The sequence below is a fragment of the Homarus americanus genome, unplaced genomic scaffold (assembly GCF_018991925.1).
Source record: "Homarus americanus isolate GMGI-L3 unplaced genomic scaffold, GMGI_Hamer_2.0 scaffold20597, whole genome shotgun sequence".
Classification (NCBI taxonomy): domain Eukaryota; kingdom Metazoa; phylum Arthropoda; class Malacostraca; order Decapoda; family Nephropidae; genus Homarus; species Homarus americanus.
Genome location: NW_024749328.1, coordinates 262,543 through 283,406, shown reverse-complemented (window position 1 = coordinate 283,406; position 20,864 = coordinate 262,543). Strand labels below are relative to the sequence as shown.

The window sequence follows — 20,864 nt, the reverse complement described above, 5'->3', positions numbered from 1 at the left end:
TGTTGCTTAGTGGATTGATCTTGTTAACTTGGACGGACTCTCTAATGCTCAAGTTATATTCCAACGCTTGTATTCATGCTTCAGCTTAAATCAGCCAGTTAAAAGCGTACTGTTATCTCCCCATTACGAGGAATAAATATCTATACTTTAGAAATTTTTTTGAGAAAGTGGATCAGAATTCTTAAAATTTTCATCCAATTTGCATCGTAAATAAGTCGCACTGAAATTTCTCCTCCTTAATATTCTTCCATTCGTCAACACGTGAGAGACCTGATGACTAACACACACACACACACACACACACAGAGACTTGGTTATGTTACAGCGAGGGCCAGGCGGAGTAGCTAATGAAAGAAAGATGTTTGTATATACTTAACCTAACCTAACCTAACCTAACCTAACCTAACCTAACCTAACCTAACCTAACCCAACAAATTAAGTTTTACAGGGTGTCCTTGTATCGCCGTTAGTAATCCGGGAGTTAATCTCATCTCCGTCTCCACCAGCAAGGGATTACTTTTCAGAGTGTCTTGGCTGTAATCCGCCCCAGAAGAAGAAAGATTTACTCACTCCTATGGCTGAGTTAACTGCTTCCATCTTGTCTGCTTGTGTAACATTTAAATATTAATATAGATGCTAAATTTAATTGTTATTGAATGAACAAAGGAACGATTAATATATTGATATTTATACGCTTAAAAGCATTACAACAAAACGACGATAATAATAATAATAATAATAATAATAATAATAATAATAATAATAATAATAATAATAATAATAATAATAATAATAATAATAATAATAATAATTGTAGAAGCGGGAAATATGGACTATATGACGTCACGAACACAATTTGACGTCACCACTGTAAACAAACTGATAGGGTTATGTAGCATGATATATTATTCTCTCTTATGACGTCAGTTCTTATTTTGTGTGTGTGAGTTTGAAGAGCTCTGGCTGATGTGTACACGGCAAGGTAAATATGTAAACCGACTCAAGTTATGTATGTAAGAGTACTGTACGTGTTTTCTTCTATATGTATATTATGTATATATGTACAGTATATAATGTAGATTGTGTTTTATGTAGAGTTTATTTGAATATATACAGCAACACCTCTATTTAATGGACTATATAGAGATGAAAGTCCGTTATATCAAGAATCCGTTAGAATGTGAAACCTCCATGATAACGGATTATATAAAGAAGTCCCTTATATAGAGGTTTATATTGTGTTTATATACAGGATTTGTTTTTATTTCACGGTAATGTATATAAAATCATAACAATTATCGAGATGCTTAAACCAATAGCATCGCGTCGTCAAGATCACAGTATTCCCTCAGTTAAAGATCTTGAGACATAAACTAAACACTTAATACATCAAAAGTCTCCTTATGAATTCGAACGACGGAAATCCCACGAGATGTAGTAACACAAATTAGCGATGAAACATAAAACCAATTTCTATGTTTCTAACCAAATTTCGTTCACTATTTCCTAACCTCTCAGCAACACAAAGCTCATAAATTACCAAACGTTTTCCATTTTTTGTTGTTTGGGGTTAAGATAACAGCTTCAAAAACTAGTGAAATATGAATTGTTGAGTGTGGGAGTGATGACGAGACGACACGTACATCTGATATGCAAATACCAGAGTCGGGATCAAAGCAGCGCGCCCTGCCCAGTTTCATATGAACGTTCCACTCACTTCCCTCAAATAGTTTCTGCCAAAAGTGTGGAAACGTCATGTTCTGGGGAGGAAGGGTAGTCGTCCACAGCTATTTCTCTTTTGACTTCTATCTCTCTATCTCTATCTCTATCTCTCTCTATCTCTTTATCTCTCTATCTCTCTCTCTCTTGTACTCTAATAATTATCTTAGAAATGAAGAAATTTTGGTATATGCTAAAACTAACTCGAATGAAACCTAACCTAATCAATATATACTTAACCTAATTCAACCTTAACATGATATTATATACAAATTATACATATACATATTGCGTTAAAAAATTACCTCCAGATCAAAAAACAATTAATTTGGTAACTGAAATTCATAGACGATGTTGTTAATAGATTTTCATACCTTGTAGATAATGACAACTTGGCGAAATTTCAAGACACAATTCAACGTAAAAATTATATAATATCGAATTCCCAGTTGAAGTCGAAAGAGAGAACCTTTTTGTTTTTAATTCAGTCTTACAAACGACCACCGTCTTTCTTATCTTCGGTCCCTGATTTATTATAGAGACAACACAACAACAGGTCCCTCCCTGCCTCCTCGGTCGTGTGGGTCAACAGAGAGACGGCACAACAACAGGTCCCTCCCAGCCTCCTCGGTCTTGTGGGTCAACAGAGAGACAACCCAACAACAGGTCCCTCCTAGCCTCCTCGGTCTTGTGGGTCAACAGAGAGACAACACAACAACAGGTCCCTCCCAGCCTCCTCGGTCTTGTGGGTCAACAGAGACAACCCAACAGGTCCCTCTAGCCTCCTCGGTCTTGTGGGTCCCAACAGAACAACACAACAGGTCCCTCAGCCTCCTCCCCGGTCGTGTGGGTCAACAGAGGGCAGCACAACAACAGGTCCTCCCAGCCTCCTCCAGTCTTGTGGGTCAACAGAGAACTAACCTGGCTGCAGGTCCCTCCTAGCCTCCTCAGTCTTGTGGGTCCAACAGAGGAACCACAACAACAGGTCCCTCCGCCTCAGTCTTGTGGGTCAACAGAGAACAACAACACAACAACAGGTCCCTCCAAGCCCTCCACTCGGTCTTGTACTGGGTTAACAGAGAACAACACAACAACAGGTCCCTCCCAGCCTCCTCGGTCTTGTGGGTCAACAGAGAGACAACCCAACAACAGGTCCTCCTAGCCTCCTCGGTCTTGTGGGTCAACAGAGAGACAACACAACAACAGGTCCCCCCCAGCCTCCTCGGTCTTGTGGGTCAACAGAGAGACAACCCAACAACAGTCCCTCCTAGCCCTCGGTCTTGTGGGTCAACAGAGAGACAACCTAACAACAGGTCCCTCCCAGCCTCGGTCTTGTGGGTCAACAGAGAGACAACACAACAGGTCCCTCCCAGCCTCGGTCTTGTGGGTCAACAGAGAGACAACCCAACAACAGGTCCCTCCTAGCCTCGGTCTTGTGGGTCAACAGAGACAACCCAACAACAGGTCCCTCCCAGCCTCCTCGGTCTTGTGGGTCAACAGAGAGACAACCTAACAACAGGTCCCCCCCAGCCTCCTCGGTCTTGTGGGTCAACAGAGACAACCAACAACAGGTCCTCCTAGCCTCCTCGGTCTTGTGGGTCAACAGAGAGACAACACAATATTAATTCTAGCATCTCTCGGTCTTTATCTTGACGTGTGTTTAAGAGACTTTATGAAGGAATATTGATGTTTACTCCTGTTGGTTATGGAGACAAAGAGACAAAGGGAGGAGATAAAGGGAGGGAGATAAAGGGGAGGGAGATAAAGGGGAGGGAGATAAGGGGAGGGAGATAAAGGAGGGAGATAAAGGGAGGGAGATAAAGGGGAAGGAGATAAAAAGGGGAGAGATAAGGTGGGAGGGAGATAAAGGAAGAGAGGGATAGAGAAAGGGAGAGAAGCAGGATAACCTGAGAGAGAGATACGAGGGAAGAGAGAATAAAAGACAGACATAAAGGGAGAGAGAGAGAGGGAGACGCAAAATAGTGACAGAAGAGAGAGACAGAGGCAAGATGATAAAGAGGAGACAGAGAGAGGGGATGAGTGAGAGATGGATGGAATAACAGAGAGAACGAGACTAATAATAACAGAGAGAGAGAGAGAGAGCGCAGCCTTAACACCTGGGCCACATCAGTAGGTCAACAACATGTGCAGCAGCCTTTTGTACTTTGTTAAATCGACACGGATAACACTACAGTATGAACGAGTCTTCTTACTTAAGGCTACAAGTGTTCTTCTGAGCAGGTGTTAAGTGTGTGTGTGTGTGTGTACCTGTTTATATACCTGGCAGGTGTTGAAGGTTAAAGGTAGTGGTGGTGGTAGTAGGGATGGCGACAGTACTTATGATGATGGTGGTGGTGGTAGTAGTAGTAGTAGCCCGTGTTGACGTTAAAGTATATTCGACGGGGACAGCGAGCTTTTCGACATCAGATTTTTGATCCCATGGCCGCATGTCACCGTAACCTAGCTCGATGCTGCACATAGGAGGAACGAGAACGACAAGAGAAGGCATATGGGGAGAGAATTCAAAATGTTGATCAAGGCAGCTTACTCCTCTAGTGTTCACAACCTCTGTGGGATGGGACCATGCAAGATGTTTCTACGCCAGACTCGTGGAGGTGATCTCCGAACAGAAGCAGCAGCCCAGTTATGTCACAGCCTGGATGAGATGCTGACCTGTCTCTCTCCTTCGGTCGGCTTTGCTCTGCCTCAGGGAACGAAGCTTCTGCCCCTACCCGACAACTGCTGCAGATATCGACTATGAGGCTACAGTCACTGAATGCCGCATAGATCTGCGGCCCACTAAGTTACACAGATAGGATAGCTACTTATGTATTAGGATATTTAATATTAAGGTAATTAAATGGTGGCGAAGGTGTGGCTATTGGGGAGGCTGAGGCCAAAAAAAAAAAAAGGAATAGTAGTATTAGGGAGAGTTTAACCCCCCTTGACAAACCTCCAATACTTCAAGGATGTTGTTTATCTTGCCTCGACAAAGCCTCATCTCCAATTGGTCACTTTACCTCTGACGTCACCCGTAGACTCGTAGCTCGGATTATGTGCTTCTGGCGGGAAATTTTAAACTCTACGTATTATTTGATGTTTTTTTCCTCCTCTATTTACAGAGATGAATTTTTAAAACTCTCGTGGGATTCCCTTGAGACGTTGTTTGTATGGTAAATTATTAAAATGATAAGGTTGTCCTTTTGATAAATGAAAAATTGTGTATTTTATCCATGTTGGTGATTTACTGATTTGTTAAAAGAACAGAAATATTCACCTGAGATATAAGAAAAATGAGAGAGAGAGAGAGAGAAGAAAGAGCATCATATATGTGGGTTTCGATCGTCTATAGATGACAAGTGAAGGAGGATAGAATCTTGTTATATTGGGATCGAAATCTATAAAGACAAAAATTATCTCTCTCTCTCTCTTCCCCTATCGACACGGTGAGAACAACGAAGTGAGAGACCAAATTCTCTCTGGGTCAGAGGTGGAGAGGGCGCAGGGAGTGGAAGAAACAGGGAAAAGAAAGAAAAGACACACAAAGGAAGAAGAAAAAGAGAGTAAGAGAGAGATAGATTAGTAGTCGGCCCCAGGATGGAAAAAAAAAAGAGAGAGAGAGAGAGAGAGAGAGAGAGAGAGGCTGATCGATGAACTTGTGAGGATGAAGTAGATGGGCAGAGAGAGAGAAAGAAAAAGAGAAAGATCCGATGTGGAGGAGAAATGAGAGAGAGAGAAGGCGGCAGATGGAGTGCTAGGTGGGTGGAGAGGGAGAGAGGGTGGGAGAGGAGAGATTGGGTGGGAGAGGGAGAGAGGGTGGGAGAGGGAGACAGGGTGGGAGAGGGAGACAGTGGGTGGGAGAGGGAGACAGTGGGTGGGAGAGGGAGACAGTGGGTGGGAGAGGGAGACAGTGGGTGGGAGAGGGAGACAGTGGGTGGGAGAGGGAGGATATAAAAGTGAGAAGAAAAGAAATTAAGAAAAAAGTAAGTTTTAGTGGAGTACTTTTATTTTTTACTCTCTCTCTCTCTCTCTCTCTCTCTCTCTCTCTCTCTCTCTAACCTTCAACATATTATTAAAACAAAAATATATATATTTTTATGTAACAATTATATACGTATAAAATTACGCTGCCGGACTCGAAACATATTTTTACCAGGAACACAAAAATTAATCTAATGTTTATTTACGCTTGGACCTGATGTTGCCTACAGCTATGACGTGGGTCGAAATATTAAGATAGTAATGCTATATATTTGTCAAACATTTATACTACGATGATGATAATAATAATAATAATAATAGACCCACCATTTAATATTGTGTATGAGAGAAAGCCATTGAGTAGTAAGAGGGTTGACTAAAATAATTTGTCAAAATATCGTTTGTTTACATTTTGTTTATATTTATCAGTTCACTAAATTACATGTTATTCGGGTATCACTATTTTGCTTCAGGGAGATAAAATCGTAACACATTATTTACTCTCCGCTACTAAGAGCGACCAATGCCACGTCGAGGTTTTATTCACGTGACCATAGGATTCGTCCACAAGCGCCCACACAGGATGGAACACTGAAGCCTCAAAGGAAACTCGAGGAGCGATTGTCGTCCTTCGTTACAAGGGACTAAGGTCACTGAGGAATGCAGAGGTGACTCGCAGGACTGGTGTGTCAAGGCCTACAAAAGCGAAGTAAATAAGGCACTATGAATTAACTGGCACCACCATTAAACAACCATTTCTATCTTACACCAAACCAAGACAATGTTACCATGCATGATACAAAGGGGACAAAAGACCTATCCATACACGATGATAACAACAGGAATATGTTTTAATTCTTCATCCAGTGTTTGAGATTATTACACACGGCTGGGGTAGAGATACTTTTTTGGCCTGACAGTAACCCGGTTTAAAATCTCTTCTCCTGATGTTACTTAATCAAACATACATTCTCCCAGATCTTTTATTTGAGTAACCTGGAGTATTATATCATTCTTTCATTTAATCATTCCCTCTGACATTCATTATTCACTCCTGGGTAAAACACGTTAATCAAATACAGTTGTTTTTTACACCATTCATACAAAGGTACATATATTGTGTTATATATGAGTTCACTAAAGGGAATCAACCAGCTATATTATTTTAACTATTCTTTATTTTATATCACGGATGATCATTGGCATCGTTTAAATATTTATAAAGGATGATTTAGTGTTTTATATACAATGTCAATTTCATGTTGGTGGGGATTTTGTACACCTGGTGTCTATCTCTCAATTATTTATGTAATTACTTATTTATCTGTTCATTTATATACATGTTATCTATTTACATTCTCATTTCTTGTCAAAATTTCACTAATCGTCTTTAAAAAGTTGATGCCGTAGAGAGACTGAAGAAAATAATTATTACCGCGAAAACTAATGATGTTTAAGTATCACATCAGCAAGAAAGAAATAAAACACAACATAACGAAACAAAAGAGCATCAGAGACAGCACAACATGGCGAAACAAAAGAGCATCAGAGACAGCACAACATGGCGAAACAAAAGAGCATCAGAGACAGCACAACATGGCGAAACAAAAGAGCATCAGAGACAGCACAACATGGCGAAACAAAAGAGCATCAGAGAGAGACAGCACAACAAAATGGCGAAACAAAAGAGCATCAGAGATAGCAGAACATGGCGAAACAAAAGAGCATCAGAGACAGCACAACATGGCGAAACAAAAGAGCATCAGAGACAGCACAACATGGCGAAACAAAAGAGCATCAGAGACAGCACAACATGGCGAAACAAAAGAGCATCAGAGACAGCACAACATGGCGAAACAAAAGAGCATCAGAGACAGCACAACATGGCGAAACAAAAGAGCATCAGAGACAGCACAACATGGCGAAACAAAAGAGCATCAGAGACAGCACAACATGGCGAAACAAAAGAGCATCAGAGACAGCACAACATGGCAAAACAAAAGAGCATCAGACACACACATCTGGACACTTTAACCTCGTATTGTGTTGTGTTGTCTATACCTCCACGTTACTGCACTGTGAGGAAGAGTAATAGCGAAGGAGGGAAGAACAGAGATGGAGAGAGGGGGTAGGAAGATGGAGTGGCGAGTAAGGGAAGAGGAGGAGGAGAGAGAGGGGGGGGGGGAAGAGGAATAGAGTGGAGGGAGAGGTGTGAGACGGAAGAAATGAGAAGGAACGAGGAGGGAAGAGTGAGAGAGGGAAGGGAAGGCAAAGAAAGAGAGAAGTGAGTGATCAGAGGGAGAGAAAGAGAGGGATGTTAAAGGGAGAGAGGGAGAGAGGGCGCGGGTGAGAGAAGGAAGTAGGAGAGAAAGAGAAAAATAGACGAAGGCAGATAAATGAACAGACAAAAATAGACACACAAACGGACAAGAAGCAAAGAAACACAGATGAACATAGTAGAGACTGAGAGACAGACAGAGAGACAAAGAGAAACAGACAGAGAGACTAAGGCACATAGAGAAACATTGACTGAGAGAAGTGGAGAGAAATAGAGAGAATGAAAGAGAGACAAAGAGACAGACAAGAGAGATAAAGAAACAGACAGAGAGAGATAGAGAGACAGAACTAACAACAGAACCATAAGTCAATACGACACAAGAAATAAATGTCAGACGTCAGCTGCTGTGGGGGGTAAACAACACGGAGATCAGCTGACATTATTTACATTTACATCAGCTGATATCTGTTTATATTTTGTCTCCTGATGTGTTTTTGTTTTATCAGCTGATGTTTGTTTACATTTCTATCAGCTGATGTTTGTTTACATTTCTATCAGCTGATGTTTGTTTACATTTCTATCAGCTGATGTTTGTTTACATTTCTTGGGAACTCTGACTGTGGGAGGTCAGTCTGGGGGGTATAACAGGTGGCAGGTGAGCTTGATCATCAGTCACCTGTCAGCCTTCATCGTGGGTGTATGCCTAAGGTTAATACCGTATTATAATAAATTTTATTCTTATGTTTGTGTTTTAATATAGTGTTTAATCCCCATATAGAATTAAATTGTATAAAATGACAAATAAAATTTTTACTCGTGTCTATACTGAAGTCTCTCTCTCTCTCTCTCTCTCTCTACTATCACAGGAACGTCGACAAATCCATTTAACCTCGTTGGTAATTACGTTTTCAAACATGTCACACATAACACAATAGAGGCGTGGACCGTAATCATTGTAATTTCCAAATTCTAATACAAAGATACGACCGAGTTGTTACCTTTTTGCACACTTTAGGAGGTTTGTTTCTGTGTTTGTTTCTGTGTTTGTTTGTGTGTTTGTGCCTCTGTGGGGGTTTTCTATGTGTTTATGGCTCTGTGTTTGTTGTAGTATATGTGAGTTTATTAGTACCTGCATCAGTATTAATGGAGAGAGAGAGAGAGAGAGAGAGAGAGAGTTCCTGATACTGAAAACATCTCAAGATCTATCCTACAATATTTCACAACGACACACACAGGCAGAGAACCAAAATGGCGACGATATTGCACTGAGACTCTACTACTGTAATAGACTGTACTTTCCTAGTTACAGAATAGTGAAATCCTATAAGGTCAGGTCAGGTCAGGTCAGGTCAGATCAGGTCAGGTTAGGTCAGGTCAGGTCAGGTTAGGTTAGGTTAGGTAATAAGGATGATAGTTTACAGCCTTCCTTATGCTGTATAATTGACTGTCATATACAGGAGTTTGTAATCCACACATTAATTAATAGGTTAATTAGATTCGGGGAGTGTACCGTATGCATAGATACATATATACATAGACACATACATACACGACACTGATACACACACGACACTGATACACACGCACATGAAAAGATGACAGTCAGTAACAGACAGACTGACACAGAGACAGACAGTCAGAGATAAGAACACTGATACCTCACGGGAATGTTGACAAGGCAAATGGTTCTCCGGGTCTTAAGAGGAACCCATCCCAACAGATCCCGGGTCTGTATTGGCTTCAATCTTACACGGATCGTAATTCTAAAAGGGCCTAAATATTAAATGGGCCCCAATCTTAAACGGACCCGTCTTAAATGGACCCCAATCCTAAATGGGTCTCAATTTCAAACGGCCCCAGACCTAAACGGACCCAACAATCCCAAACGAACCCAATTCCAAACTTATTAGTCAAATTAGATTAAGGTCCAGGTGTAATTAGGTATATTAAGACCCCACCATAACTTAACTCATAATAAAGTCCTGTACACAACACCTGCGCAGGCCAATCACAAGAAATATTGACGTCATCTCTGCCTTTTGATACAATGTCTTGACAGTTCAGAGGAAGCCGCCATGTCTTTCGGAGTCATTAAGGTCCTGTCTAGACACACCTGGCAGGTAGATTGGCTAAGGGGTAACTAAGCTAATTGGCAATAGTGTTGACATCTGTCGCATCCCTGGTGGGTGGGAGGGGGGTGTACCAGCTGACGGAAGGTGAGGTGTAGCAGAAAGCGTTAGATTAGGTTAAGTTAGGTTAGGTTAGGTTAGGTTGTGATAGCGATGTTGCAGGGAAGCACTAAGCTCACCTAAAGTTACGTGTATTATGCAATATTAACTGAACTACTTAGCGACAACGATTATATCTGCCGGATCCTTGGTGACAGATTTATCAACCCGACGGAAAGTGAGATGTAATTGCTCGGGTAACTGAATCATATTACGCCTCTCTCGTCAGCAGAAGCCATCAGTCAGAGGGGTAGTGACTAGAGAGATAACTACATTATATCATGATAGTATTAACAGTTATCGCATACCTGGTACATCACGTGTACAGGAACAATCGAATGTATTAATAAAACTGTGAATTATAGCATTAGTTACATCTCTCTTTTTTTGGTCACGTTTAAATTCTGTCAATTTAGAGATCCATAAATCTGAGTCAGGTTAAGGTATTTACTTCACTATTTACAAGTGCTCAAAATGATATTGGTCCTGTTGAAAGATAACTCCTAGTAATAACTGAACTTTTCACGATAACAAAGAGAAAAACAAACACTCTGGAAGCCTTTGATGAAGCCTTTGCCTCACGGTTTACACATCATGCTTCACCAAAACTTGAAAATGAAGCCTCATAAAACCTTTGATTAATTCCCAGTAATAAACCTTTGATCAAACAGAGGAGCAAAGGTTTCCGACAGTAGTCAGGAGAACAGGTCTTCGTTTCTGTGTTGAAGTGAGGGACCTGGTGGTGGTGGTGGTGATATTGTGGCAGAAAAGGTGCTAATTGAGAATGTTCACAAGAGAGAGAGAGAGAGAGAGAGAGAGAGAGAGAGAGAGAGAGTAGGTGTAGGGAGTGATCGCAGGACAGGTGATGAAGAGTAATGAGGTAATGGATCCAGGTGGTTGAGTTGACGTGTAATGGTCTCATGTACCCAAGACTTCTCCTTCCTTCGTCGTCACCTCCACCAGTACTCTCCCCTTCTCCCTCGTTTCTCCCCCTCTCCCTTCTCTTCTCACCCCTCCCTACTCTTTACCCTCCCTTCTTCCATCCCTACCTCTCCTCTAATAAAAAAATAATAATTCTAATGACGACAACTATAATAATAATAACAATAACAATAACAGTAACAATAATAATAACAATAACAACAATAATAATAACAATAATAATAATAATAATAATAACAATAATAATAATAATAATACTGTTAACGATAGTATTAAAGAGATATACCCTATATTTTTGTTTAAAACCACCGAATAATTTTTTCCGCAATTGGTTGAACAAGAACACAGATCTATAACAAATATCTCCCCGGGCTGGTCCATGTTATAATGTTTTTGTTTAATGGTTCACGTTGATTTATTTTTTGTGCATGTATGTGTGTGTGTGTGTGTGTGTGTGTGTGTGTGTGTGTGTGTGTGTGTGTGTGTGTGTGTGTGTGTGTGTGTGTGTGTGTGTGTGTGTGTGTGTGTGTGTGTGTGTGTGTGTGTGTGTGTGTGTGTGTGTTTATTCTGCACTACACCCAAATATAACTTGAGTGTGTGTTGTCATGTATGTTCAGAAAAAATTAAAAGGAATACAAATAAACACAGAAAGCGCCTAACCTAATCTAACCTCATCTCATCTCACCTCACCTCACCTCACCTCACCTCACCTCACCTCACCTTACCTTACAAGCATGTCTAGGTGGCGTGATTCGTGGGGCCGTGTTGTGTTTTTTGTTATTCCACAAACACTGAATTGGATCACACTTAAAAACACATTATTCTATTGTTCTTTGATACGGGGACACAACATCTCTCCTGTTGGTTCTCTCACACTCCTGTTTGAACATCTCTCCTGTTGGTTCTCTCACACTCCTGTTTGAACATCTCTCCTGCTGGTTCTCTCACACTCCTGTTTGAACATCTCTCCTCCTGGTTCTCCTGTTTGCATTTACTAAACTTTAACAGGTCAATTGTCTCCCATCTGTACCAACTCATCTCTCTCAGGTAACCATGTTCTCCACGTTCCTACAATTCCCTATTTTGTTAGTTGCTGTTGAGGGAAAGTATTTTTATATGTGGAATATTTGTATTGTAGCTACGGGTCATGACATTGTCCAACCAGTGATTTGTTTTTTTCGATAGATCAGCCATTTATTTATTCACATATGTATAAAAAAAATTGAATTTGTTTTAAAGTTTAGTTATTTATTGATCAGTTTATTGATTTATTTCGGTGTTTATGATGTGTTTCTTTATGCTTTCCATTTACGTATTGATTTATATATGCTAAGTCTGTTCTCGGTGTCAGCATATAGATTCATAGAACGTGGCAGACGAACCCTTGGTAAATACAGGATGTCCCAGAAAAATGTCCCAGCCTGCTTCCTGAGACACTGTGAGATGGAGGGAGGGAGGGAAGGAGGGAGCAAGCAGGGAGGGAAGGAAGGAGGCAGGGAGGGAGGGATGCCCCCTATACTTGTGCGAATGAAGACCTCTCGAGGGCTGGTGGTGGTGTAGTCATTTGTGTAATATAAGGAAAATTACTTAGAACTGATCCTCGTGTTTACATTCGCCCTGGGCCAGTGATCACCGCGTCAATAATTACCCTCAATAATGTGGTTCCTTTCTCATTTATACTAATTTTGTTGAAATCTCCGCCATAATGAGTTTTTTCTGCCTCTATACATCCTGTTTCAAATATTTACTGAGTCATCTGTTTAATATCTCTATGGGTTATTTAAAAAAACGGTTGGGTGTGTGTGTGTGTGCGCGCGCGCGCTAGAGGTGAACAGTATGTGTTAACGATGAACAGTATATAGGGGTGAACAGTATATAGGGGTGAACAGTATATAGGGGTGAACAGTATGTGTTGAGACAAGAAAGACAATATTTGCTTTATATTGTATAAGATAAAGTTATGTACATCAGATGAAAAATTCTGTGACATGAATTTAAAAAAAGAATATAACAGTCGGCAAAAAAAAACTATATGGGAAGTATTAACAAAATATGAGATAAATAATTTGTTGAGTATTGGCCATAATTGTTAATGGTGAGTGAAGGGTTTGGTGTGTGGGGGAGAGAAGCACCAGTTACCGGTGAACAGGACCTGAATCAACGATGTGACATGTCGCCAGTGGTGTTTAATATTTACATGGACGGGGTAGTAAGAGAGGTGACTGCAAAATGGATGGGAAGGGAGCAAGTTTGATTGGTAAAGAGGAGGGGAGCAGAGCCATTTGATCTCTGGCCAACATAACCAAAGTCCTGTTGAAGATGATGGCCATGTTGATAACCCAAGCCTCCTCTACATCATGAAACAATGGCCATGTTGATAACCCAAGCCTCCTCTACATCATAACAGTGGCTGTGGTCGGTGTACGAGCTCTGATGACCTGTAGCCGTTTGCTGTGATGAATGTAAACAAACAATCACTAATCTATGTCTGAACTCAACAAACAATCACTAAACTATGTCTGAACTCAACAAACAATCACTAAACTATGTCTGAACTCAACAAACAATCACTAATCTATGTCTGAACTCAACAAACAATCACTAAACTATGTCTGAACTCAACAAACAATCACTAAACTATGTCTGAACTCAACAAACAATCACTAGTCTATGTCTGAACTCAACAGGAAATCTTATGAAATCAAAAGACATCACATCCTGAATCCAACATAAACACTGGCAGAAGAACCGCACCGTCAATCATCGCCGGGTGTTCCAGGTACTCCGGTTTCTTCCCGTAATAACGCTGGACAGTAGAGGTCATATAACAAAGAACAGACCTACAGCTGCAGCAGGTAATGAGGCTGATGAGTGGTGAGAATGATGAACACATCGGTTCCTCGGTAAAGACCTTCAGTACTTGGTGTACCTCCTGGATCATCATTAACCTTTCTCCCTGAATATGATCTCAATACAGGGGCGGATCCAGGAATATAAAAAGGGGGGTCTAAGAAGTTTTGGGTAGGGGAACATGGCGAGCACAGCGAGCTCACCCAGCTGGGGGGTTAGGGAAGGCGCTGTAAACCCCCCCCCCCCCGATTTTTTTTTAAATCTGACCAATATCATGGAGATTTTGAGGTCATTTTAAAGCCATGTGTACTTGATATTAGGAGATGTTGTGAGGTCAATAGTAATTACCTTTTACTATACTAAAATGCCCGATTACAATACTGCATTAAAGAATAAGTATTGGAATTTTCTGGTAAAGATGGGGTCCGGACCCCGTACAGAAATTAACTTTGTCATAATAAAGTTGTTTCCCATTTATTTAATTTACATTTTCTCTTATAACTCTCAGAGTGTAGAAGAGGAGTAACTATAATAATATTCTTTATTCTCGTTAAAGTTTGTTTAAATATTAATATTTAAAGTTCACTATTCAAATGACAGAATCTCATTAATTGCTTAAATTAACGAGCAATAAAATACTCGTTGAGTGAAGGATATTAAAGAAATAAGTTGAAATGGCCTTACAGTATATCAGTGGTGTATACCTGCACTCCAGTACATTGGCCATTATATACTGTACCTATGAGGTACGTGCAATTTATATCTGCAACGTATACATTAGGAGAGTCATGCATACGACAGTGGTTCAGAATGCGTGATCCTGACGTCACCAAAGGTTTGGCCAGCATCCAACTTCCGTGAGAAGTTGTTTGGAAGAGAGTGTGCGTTTAAGCGTGGTAAGGAACATAAGACGCTGGTGTTTTAATGACTGTGAAACCAAAGCCGACAAGGCTATTACAGATCACGAGGGAAGGAGATATTTAGGGTCGAAAATAGATGTAGGTGGAGCCTTGGTGGTTAACAAGAAAAAGGAAGTTGATAAAAATATCCTCCATGAAGCTACACTCAGCTCGTGGCGTGGAGACAGAGGACATATATAAATAACGAGGAATTTAAACCCAAACTCTCAGACAATTTTCTTTGGTACAGATCGCACAGTACTATAGAAGGAAGAACACCCAAAACTCCTGACGAGCTTGACTCATAAGAGAGAGGAGGACTCGAGGAACAGCGGGGAGGGAGGACTCTGGTGGGTCATAAACATGGTGAAAGTAATAGAGACAAAGGCATCAGGAGGAATGCATAAGAGGGTGTCAATCCTCATCCCTACGACCTCCTACCCGCGAGGAGACGCAACTAACTGGAACAACCACAATTCTTGCAATGATTTTAGTTAACATAAAAAATAATGGAGATAATTCCATTGACATAATAGGAAGACCAGAAGTAGTACTGACCTTGCCCTGGTGGTAGAGGAAGCCTTGGCATCACCCATCATGTCTTGGGCCAGGGACCATCCTGCCTGAAACAACATTCATGAATGGGACAACAGTTCTGCTTTCATTACTCATATAATATACAACTTAATGATATTTAGATCAACGAGAATTAGTACAGCTCCTTGATATAACTTGACACAGTGAAATACAAGAAGTCATAATGGTCAGAATCTCCCAATAGTAACTCACTCATAAACCTACACTGACAATTTTCCCGTGCTGTGATTCTTATCCGTTTAATTGGAAATATTTTTCTACAACATTTTCTCTAAGACTCGGCTGCCCTTTTACCCCTAATCTCTCCGAATGATCCTGTCCACAGTCAAGCTTCAGTTATCATTCTTGGCTAAAAGGCTTAAAATACTCTATGTGAGCCCATTGTTGTTATTAACCATCAGTTTCTTAGTAAATTACCAATTTTCTGACAAGTTACTGTATCTGTAGAAGACATTGTCCCGAAAAGTAATGCAATATGTGTAAATATAAATGTAAAGAGAATTAAGTAAAAGAGACTTGTAAATGTTGTTCAAACAAAGTAATAGATTATTTTATCAAATTGATTTAGAGTTTACGTACCAAGTAACTCGGAGGAGTTGACAAAAGAGGTTAATTTGAACGACCTGCTCGAATTACTAGTAAGTCAGAAACTTTGTTTTGGTGTGGTGTGGAAAACCTACCTCCTAAAATTATCAAATATAAACTATGGTATGACTGGAGGAGATGGCTACCACCAGAAGTAGGAGTTCGATTTCGTTCATTTTTGTAGCCTACGTTCTTATCATTATAGTAAGTATTTTCGAAGAAGGACGTAAACTTTTTATTTTGATAAGTATTATTTTTTTACTTCAGTAGTTTTCTCTATCTACAGTTATAAATCACCCGTACTGAGCAAGGCATGAAGGATACGGTAAATTGCGTCTCTAGGTGCTCTATACGTAAAGATATTAATTATTTACAGTAAATACTCCTCTGAAAAATCTGCTGTATTGGCGTGTGTTGTCGTCTGCTCTTTATCCGTTCAGTCCCTTACTCTCATGTCCACAAAAAACGTAAAATTACAGCACAACGCGGGGGTCCAAGGGTAGTCGTCCCACGGCTAGGAAGTTGGGTACGGTTAGGTAAGTTTCTTTGTTTGATTAGGTCAGATTCTATTAGGTTCTAGTAAATATCGTTGGGTCGATGACCTGTGCCCGGGTGGGCTATTCCCCGTAAAAAAATATAATAAATAATACTATAATAAAAAGAACAGATGGTAAAGATAAACGAAAATGAACAGTGCCTTCTCGTATCAGCCATCTCCTCCAGAATTACGTAAACAATTTAAGAAAAAACCACGTAATGCCCAAGTGTTTATTGCCTTCAAACAACCAGTTCTACCTCTACAGTAGTTTATTTATTATGTGCATCAGTTTTTGTAGAAGAATATCACGAAACCTGTCACCCAAAGTGGTCCAGGAAATACACTACCGCTATGAATAAAATAACGCATCCTTGTTATATTGTATGAGTAGAATTTTAGACTATTTAATCCTAACTTAATATTTTCACCGGTGCTAAGGACAATCTAGGCTGAATCATAATTTTGTTCTGGCTGACTCAGGTATCATAAAACCTCCTTAAAGTATAACTTAAGAGACTTAGGGTTACATTCAACACCATTCGACTTCCAGTAAAGGTAACATGGTTCAATTACACAAGTAGGCTCTTTGTTATTGGCTTATACCAGGGTAGTCCACTGAATCAGTGCATAGACTCCTCTCTTTTAATGATTAGATAGAAAACATAAGTAATTTACAGTGTTTTGATAGTGTGGCAGTGGTGAACTTATTTACAACTGAGGTACCGTAGGGCCTTGTCTTTCTACCCTTCTGTATTTGTAAGCGGTTGTAATTCAACCTTGATATTCAGGTGCCTCACTTTCGAATAACAACAGTAAATTAAGATATTGGTAACCTGCTATACAGACTCCAGCTGAGCAAACAAGACGGTGGTTGTGACTGAGCATATCAAGTAGGATGGGTAGGATGTAACCAAATAGATTCAGATTACCAGCTCTTCCCATATAAAATTATACGTGAAGCTAGGGGCTAAGGCCATTAAATTCTTTGAATATCTCTTAATTTGCCCAAGTTCATTGTGTGATGGATGGAGTCAGCTCCGGCCCGCAACAACACATTAACCTCAACAAATACAACCCGTGTTGACCACCACTTACCTATTGATTTTATAATCCTTCACCGTCGATAACACGTCACTGTGACACTGAGCTGTTAACACAACAACAGCAGAAACGGAACTGATCGTCAAGGTTCTTGACACTAATTCGGAAAAAGTCTCAAAGCAGGTGTCAGAGCTTCATGAGACTGAATCAACCTGTATCATTACTGTGAGAAGACTTCTATTGTATCTCTTTGAATTTACGAAATACCTAATTCGTTGATCCATGTAAATACTTTTTATTTTTCAACATAAATTATTGTATGTACATGAGAAACCTTTACCCTTCCATATACAAAGACTATTTTCCCATATGAATGAGTTCATTGTACCGAACACATATCAGCGCTCGTCATGAACCAACACTTCCGTCCTCCTCCTCCTCGGTCCTCATCAGTGTCAGTCAACAATGAAGAAACTTTGACAATTTGGTTCTAATTTTGTTTAACTCAATTTATTATCTAAATAAAACGAAAAAAAAACACATAAAGAGATAAAACAACTATATTAAATCGTCTTATATCGTTAACAAATGGCAAAAGAAAACTTTTTCTTCAAATCATCGCTTTTGAACACGTCCACCATCAGAGCTACCAACACCACAACAACGTAATACACAAACTATATAACATTATCCTTAAGCCTCGTACACACCAAGATACATGGTCTAGAAATAGTCGTGGACGGTGCACATCTAGACCGAGCTAGAGCGATGAATTGGCGGAAAGAGCAGTAGACGTCGTCCTGTCGGTGGGTGCAGAAGTGGCAGCTGTGGCGGATGCCTGTGTTGTTATTTTCCTTTGAAGAAGTAAGGCGGAGAGTAAGGAAAAGACCTAGACGATGGTGGATGAAGAAATTTTTTGATGAAGGAACAACATATGAAGAAAAAACTAATGGCAGACCTGAAACTAGAAGATGCTGCTGGATTTAGAAACTTTTTAAGAACAACAGCTTCAGATTTTGAAATATTACTGAAAATGGTTGGTCCCAAAATCACAAAGCAAAATACAAACTATCGAGACTCAATCCCTGCCAAAATACGCCTGGCAGTAACATTAAGGCAGTAACATGTACAGTAGTTCTGTTTACAAAGGAAACAATAAGGCAAGTAGAGTGTCAGCTAACCCACCTCGCAGATCACAAGCTCAACGTCAACTGATCCTCGTGTTGTCAAATGCGTCCAGATTGAGCAACTTTGTATCTTAATATGGAATGGGAAACAAGATTCATCTGAAATCGTGTTTCTGGAATGTTGCGAGACAGTCCAGAGACAATGTTCGCAACAATGTGTGTGTACGCGGCTTTATACTCTCGTGAGTCACTTGAGTGTTGTACTAATGTGTTATACAGACTGTAGGCAAACTCACTATTCCCCCAGTATGATACAGCACATTATTCTTGCTGACAACAAACGTATTTCTCCCTATTCAATGACATATATGGTAAAAAATCTAAGCATGGAAAGTCCGACTGTCGTCCACATAATGAAGAGAACTGGATGCAGTAGTGTTTTAGTGGTTTATCCCAACATTACCTAAAACCACATTTGAAATATCAGCATTCACAGGTTGAGGACACATTACTAAACACCTCCCTCCCACTCGGCTAATAAAATTCCCACCGCTCCCTCTCCATACGTCACAACACCTCGCCACATTGGCCACCGTCTACCAAATAAGCATGTTGGTGGAGCCAATGCATTCCGAGATTGAAGTGGAACGCTTATTTAACATCCTTAGACTGACTACTATTGTGAAGTTCCATTCTGGGAGGTTTACCAGCAAGTAACCTCACCTGTTCATGAATAAAAACTCTTGTTTCACCATTAACGTTATTTGGTAAAACACGAGAATTGCAACACTGCCTTTCCTCCCCACCTGTTGCCGAAAAACCCAGCAATGACTCACCCCGACACCAGCGTATAGTCAGCGAGTTGAGTCTACTGTACCTCATTCTTCCCACAATCATTGCAGCCGCCACACGCGACCCACACACCCTCCTCTCTCTTTCTCCCTGGCACATGTGTCTCTCAGCAGGTACGTTATTATTTATATTGTTCTTTATTTTACAGGTAAAGGTTAAAGCGTCTATAACTGTCCTATTTTTCTCTGTTTACTCGTACTTCTCTCTCTCTTTCTCTCTCTCTAAGGTTTGTATGTGTTTTATCATTTCTCCCATCTTCTCATTCTTTCTCTCTGTCTTCGCTTATCTCCTCCTATATCTCTGGACTTCTCCTAATAGCCTCAACACGTTCGTCTCCCACCCGTGACCTTCGGCTTCCCCCCAAGGAGGGAAACTTTATTATTTACTCTGACGCTATTTCCTGAACTTTTAATCCTGATTTCCCCCATAGTGAAACAATGATAGATTTCTTTGAACCTAATCAAACCACAAACATGTCATAGATATATTTAAAACTTTCCGATATCACAAACACGTTGATTGTTTAGACTTTAGACTGTTGATGTTATAATGTTATTACCGCTCTCAGCAACTGAGGTCGTTATGTTATTTTTTATAGAAACAGTAGAAGAAAACAGTAAAGTAATCATAATACAAATACCCAACAAATACATCTACTGGGTCAATGTACATAAGAACATAAGAACATAAGAATGGAGGAAACTGCAGCGGGCCTATTGGCCCATACTGGGCAGTCCCGTTTACACCCAACCCCTATTGCTCATATAAGCATCCAACCTATGTTTGAAGTTATCCAGCATATTCGAGTTTATGATGATATTTGGGAACTTGTTCCATTCGTCCACTACTCTGTTTCCAAACCAGTGTTTACCTATTTCACGCGGAAATCTAAATTTGTCTAATTTAAAACCATTGTTACGAGTTCGCTCCTGGTTGGATAGTTTGAGTACCTTTGTAATGTCCCCTTTGTTTAACCCTGACTTCCATTTATACACCTCTATCATGTCGCCCCTCGCTCTACGTCTCTCGAAGGAGTGCAAATTAAGATGCTTTAACCTGTCTCTGTACTCAAGGTTCCTAATGCCCGGGATTAGTCTTGTCATTCTCCTCTGGATTCTTTCCAAGGATTCTATATCCATTCTGTAATACGGTGACCAGAACTGAACTGCGTAATCCAGGTGAGGTCTCACAAGCGCTAGATATAATTTTAAGATGACCTCGGTAGTC

At 40.3% G+C, this 20,864-nt stretch overlaps 1 protein-coding gene across 2 annotated transcripts in view; it reads left to right on the top strand.

Annotated features, from left to right (window-relative positions):
• The window catches only part of LOC121853339 (facilitated trehalose transporter Tret1-like), a 75,364-nt gene that overhangs the window by 30,064 nt on the left and 24,436 nt on the right, over nt 1-20,864 (top strand). The window contains exon 1 of one of the 2 annotated variants that reach the window (XM_042347403.1): nt 18,538-19,750. The exons of the other annotated variant lie outside the window; for it this stretch is intronic. The gene's annotated coding sequence lies outside the window, so the exon portion shown is untranslated. Of the gene's footprint in view, nt 1-18,537; nt 19,751-20,864 lie in introns of those variants that run through there. 2 annotated transcript variants of the gene reach the window in all.